This window comes from Triticum aestivum, chromosome 1D (assembly GCF_018294505.1).
Source record: "Triticum aestivum cultivar Chinese Spring chromosome 1D, IWGSC CS RefSeq v2.1, whole genome shotgun sequence".
In the NCBI taxonomy this organism is placed as follows: domain Eukaryota; kingdom Viridiplantae; phylum Streptophyta; class Magnoliopsida; order Poales; family Poaceae; genus Triticum; species Triticum aestivum.
In genome coordinates, this window is record NC_057796.1 from 292,606,070 (window position 1) to 292,612,069 (window position 6,000).

Here is a 6,000-nt window from a genome sequence, read left to right on the forward strand (position 1 = left end):
AAATCGTTGTGGTTTTTGATGCGTAGGTAAGAACGGTTCTTGCTCAGCCCATAGCAGCCACGTAAAACTTGCAACAACAAAGTAGAGGACGTCTAACTTGTTTTTGCAGGGCATGTTGTGATGTGATATGGTCAAGACATGATGCTAAATTTTATTGTATGAGATGATCATGTTTTGTAACACAGTTATCGGCAACTGGCAGGAGCCATATGGTTGTCGCTTTATTGTATGAAATGCAACATTTTGAACGTCATGGAGCATATGAGATGTTCCAGGAGTTGAAGTTAATATTTCAAGCAAATGCCCGGATTGAGAGATATGAAGTCTCCAATAAGTTCTATAGCTGCAAAATGGAGGAGAATAGTTCTGTCAGTGAGCATATACTCAAAATGTCTGGGTATCATAATCACTTGACTCAGCTGGGAGTTAATCTTCTGGTTGATAGTGGCATTGACAGAGTTCTTCAATCACTGTCACCAAGCTACAAAATCTTCGTGATGAACTATAACATGCAAGGGATGGATAAGACGATTCCTGAGCTCTTCGCAATGCTAAAGGCTGCAGAGGTAGAAATCAAGAAGGAGCATCAAGTGTTGATGGTCAACAAGACCACCAGTTTCAAGAAAAAGGGTAAAGGGAAGAAGAGGAACTTCAAGAAGAACGGCAAGCAAGTTGCTTCTCAAGTGAAGAAGCCCAAGTCTGGACCTAAACCTGAGACTGAGTGCTTCTACTTCAAAGGGACTGGTCACTGGAAGTGGAACTGCCCCAAGTATTTGGCGGATAAGAAGGACGGCAAGGTGAACAAAGGTATATGTGATATACATGTTATTGATGTGTACCTTACTAATACTCGCAGTAGTACCTGTGTATTTGATACTGGTTCTGTTGCTAATATTTGCAACTCGAAACAGGGACTACGGATTAAGCAAAGATTGACTAAGGACGAGGTGACGATGCGCGTGCGAAATGGTTCCATAGTCGATGTGATCGCCATCGGCACGCTACCTCTACATCTACCTTCGGTATTAGTTTTAGACCTGAATAATTGTTATTTGGTGCCAGCGTTAAGCATGAACATTATATCTGGATCTTGTTTGATGTGAGACGGTTATTCATTTAAATCTGAGAATAATGGTGGTTCTATTTATATGAGTAATATCTTTTATGGTCATGCACCCTTGAAGAGTGGTCCATTTTTGTTGAATCTCGATAGTAGTGACACACATATTCATAATATTGAAGCCAAAAGATGCAGAGTTGATAATGATAGTGCAACTTATTTGTGGCACTGCCGTTTGGGTCATATTGGTGTAAAGCGCATGAAGAAACTCCATTCTGATGGACTTTTGGAATCACTTGATTATGAATCACTTGGTACTTCCGAACCATGGCTCATGGGCAAGATGACTAAAACTCCGTTCTTCGGAACAATGGAGCGAGCAACAGATTTCTTGGAAATCCTACATACTGATGTATGTGGTCCGATGAATATTGAGGCTCGCGGCGGGTATCGTTATTTTCTGACCTTCACAGATGATTTGAGCAGATATGGGTATATCTACTTGATGAAACATAAGTCTGAAACATTTGAAAAGTTCAAAGAATTTCAGAGTGAAGGGGAAAATCATCGTAACAAGAAAATAAAGTTTCTGCGATCTGATTGTGGAGGAGAATATTTGAGTTATGAGTTTCGTCTTCATTTGAAACGATGCGGAATAGTTTCGCAACTCACGCCACCTGGAACACCACAGCGTAATGGTGTGTCCGAACGTCGTAACCGCACTTTATTAGATATGGTGCGATCTATGATGTCTCTTACAGATTTACCGCTATCATTTTGGGGTTATGCTTTAGAGACGGCTGCATTCACGTTAAATAGGGCACCATCTAAATCCGTTGAGATGACACCTTATGAACTGTGGTTTGGCAAGAAACCCAAATTGTCGTTTCTTAAAGTTTGGGGCTGCGATGCTTATGTGAAAAAGCTTCAACCTGATAAGCTCGAACCCAAATCGGAGAAATGTGTCTTCATAGGCTATCTAAACGAGACTGTTGGGTACACCTTCTATCACAGATCTGAAGGCAAGACATTCGTTGCTAAGAATTGATCCTTTCTAGAGAAGGAGTTTCTCTCGAAAGAAGTGAGTGGGAGGAAAGTAGAACTTGATTAGGTAACTGTACCTGCTCCCTTATTGGAAAGTAGTTCATCATAGAAATCAGTTCCTGTGACTATTACACCAATTAGTGAGGAAGCTAGTGATGACGATCATGTAACTTCAGATCAAGTTACTACTGAACCTCGTAGGTCAACCAGAGTAAGATCCGCACTAGAGTGGTACGGTAATCCGGTTCTGGAGGTCATGTTACTTGACCATGATGAACGTACGAACTATGAGGAAGCGATGATGAGCCCAGATTCCGCGAAATGGCTTGAGGCCATGAAATCTGAGATGGGATCCATCTGTGAGAACAAAGTGTGGACTTTGGTTGACTTGCCCGATGATCGGCAAGCCATAGAGATTGAACCTGTTGTTGATCTTGATAACCCACAATCAAAGAATCAACGTTATGATAAAGGAGACTTTGTTGCTAGGAAGCACGGTAAATAAAGAGAACCATGGGTTCAGAAACCCATGCCTTTTCCTCCTAAACCATCCAAGAAAAAGGATGATGAGGATTTTGAGCGCTTTGCTGAAATGATTAGACCTATCTTTTTGCGTATGCGTTTTACTGATATGCTTAAAATGAATCCTTATGCTAAGTATATGAAAGATACTGTTACAAATAAAAGAAAGATACCGGAAGCTGAAATTTCCACCATGCTTGCTAATTATACTTTTAAAGGTGGAATATCTAAGAAACTAGGAGATCCAGGAGTACCAACTATACCATGCTCCATTAAAAGAAACTATGTTAGAACTGCTTTATGTGATCTTGGAGCCGGTGTTAGTGTTATGCCTCTCTCTTTATATCATAGGCTTGATTTGAATAAGTTGACACCTACTGAAATATCTTTGCAAATGGCCGATAAATCAACCGCTATACCTGTCGGTATTTGTGAGCATGTGCCTGTTGTGGTTGCAAACGTTACTATTTTAACGGACTTTGTTATTCTTGATATTCCTAAGGACGATAGTATGTCTATTATTCTTGGAAGACCCTTTTTGAATACTGCAGGGGCTGTTATTGATTTCCACAAAGGCAATGTCACTTTTCATGTTAATGGTAATGAGCATATGGTACACTTTCCGAGGAAACAACCTCAAGTTCATAGTATAAACTCTATTGGAAAAATTCCATCGATTATTATTGGAGGTTTTGAATTTCCACTACCTACTGTCAAGAAGAAATATGATATTCTTATTGTTGGGGATGTGCATATCCCCGTTGAGGTAACCTAGTGCTATTCAAAAATTCTCCGGTTTCATGTGATTCGCAATGAGTTTGTTAACAAGACTTGATCAACCTTGTTAGTGGATTCCTTTTGATGAGCATGAGATGGATGAAGTTAGAAAGCACAACCTTCTGTACCCTCTTTTTACTTTCTGCTATTTAGGTTAAATAAAGCAAAAATAGTATTTTCTGTTAGTTTTCTGAATTATCCGTGCAATAAAAAATACCCCAAAAATAAAAGTTCTCCAAATGCCCCAAAATTGAAATATGATTTTTTCTGGAATATTTGAGAATATCTGGCACTGAGAGCACAGCAGGGGGAGCAAGCACTTGGCCACGAGGGTCCAGGGCGCGCCTACCCCCTGGGCGCACCCCCTGCCTCGTGGGCCCATGGTGGCCCCCCACTTATTCCAGCCACCACACACTCCTTCTTCCTCCCAAAAAAAATCACCAACCAGCTCAAGCACGAGTTCTAGCTCATCTTGCTGCCATTTTCGATCTCCTTGCTCAAAGCTCCACTCACAAAACTGCTTTGGGGGATTGTTCTTTGGTATGTGACTCCTCCAATGGTCCAATTAGTTTTTGTTCTAGTGCTTTATTCTTTGCAAAATTTTGCTGCCTAGGTGACCCTGTTCTTGAGTTTGCATGTCAAATTTATATGGTCCCAAGTAGTTCTAATGCATGATATAGTCTCTAGGCACTTGTGGGAGTAGTTACTATTAATTTTGTTGAGTTTGGTTCACTTTTATTTGAAGTTACTATAAATTTCAGAAATTTTCAGAAATTAATGAAGAGATTTTTGAGGGGCTCTTCGAGCCGAAGCTCGAAGATAAGCAAAGTGAAGAGGATAAGGGACCCAAATATAATCTCCCTCGCATCGCGAAGGTTCGGCCGTGTGAATGGCCTTGTGATGAGTTCTTGACAGCAGCCGGGATTCATGATGATTTTTATTATTTGGCTGATAATGCGGGCCTCACCGACTTCCTCCGCGACCAGCGCGAACAGTATCTCCTACTCACTAATATTTTCGTTTAAAATTTTCATTTCCATGCTTAGAGATCACCACCCTCGGTGGATTTTTATTTATATGATGAGTATAAGGAGATGCCCCTTGTTGATTTCTGCCGGGTCTGTAAGATACCCTTTACAGGCAGAATAGAAGAACCACATCGTAGTGATGTGGAAGGGTTTATTGATATGATTGCTGTAGGGGAAACAAGGAAAGTTTCCGATGCAAGAATTACTAGCATACACTTTCCTGTTCTACGTTACTTTGCAATATTTGCTAGTAGATGTTTAATTGGTCGCAGAAACTGTGGAAACCTTAGTGCCCCTGATATTATTATTTTGTGCCATGCCTTGTTCCGTGACAACAAATTTAGTATGGGTGCTATTGTTGCCAAGTGGTTAAATCTGAACCGTACGAAAGGTCCCACTTTGGGAGGTATCTTCACCTCGCGCCTCGCTACACACTTTAACATACCTATTAGGCATTATGAGAGAGAAGAAAAGTTGTTGCCTCCTGTTTTTTTAGACTATAAGAGTATGGTAGCACATGATTTTATTGTTAAGAATAAGAAAAAGATGCTTAACTATAGACTGATATTTGATAAAGATTACTTTGAGACTATTACTTTGCCTGTTCCTTCTCTGTTTAACTTATCTTCAGGCAAGTACCTTGTTCTGCCGGAGGCCATCCATGCCCACCGGAACCAAGCACCAGTTCTAGAACCAGAGCTGGAACCACCACTTGATCCACACCGTCAGTCTGTTTATCAGTGGGATCCGGAGGAGATCGCCAACCAGTGGCATCCTAAGGATGCATCTCAGTACGACCCCAACTACAACTTTCGATATCCGCCAGGCCAGCTGTGGCCATAGACCAACTTAGGCCAAAAGCCTAAGCTTGGGGGAGTACGTATTTCTCACCGAGATTACATTCATGTTTACACACTTATGCCAGTTGTCGGTGCTCATACTTTTTCATTGTTGTCGTGGTGGGCGCACGACAGATGCCAAGGGATGGCTAAAGAGAGGAGGAAGCTCGAGGGCGCTGGTGGGCTCCAGAGGCGAGGTTGGCATGAGCGGGCGCGGGACGCCGGACATACCCAGGTTCGGCGCTCTCCGGAGAGATAATACCCCTAGTCCTGCCGAGTGTAGTTGGATGATCGATAGTACAATGTTGCTCCTGGAGCTGTATGAAGGAGGAAGGAAGCTGGCCAAGGCTTGGGCTGCTCCTTCTCTCCGGTGTTGCTGTTTTTTGTGGCTAGTCCTTCTGCTTCGCCTCCTGAATGATCGTGGGCTCCCGGGGGTTTTATAGTCCAACCCCTCGGGGGTACAATGGTAATGTTATAAGTCGGTGGGTCCGTGTAGTCGGTGTCCGGAGTCCCGGGCTGGGCCCCGCTGAGGGCTTGTGGTTCGCCGGGTTCCCCTAGGTGCGGGCCCTGCAAGCCTAGGGGGACTATGCGCCGTCTTGTCGATCGTCAGGGCGTGGCCGACTCGAGCCGCGTACAGTGCTCTCCGTCAGGTTGCCGCTTGCTGTCGTCAGCGGTGAGGGTGGGGGCACTGTTGCCACGCCGGCCCTGGTCAGCGGGTAGGTGAGGGGCA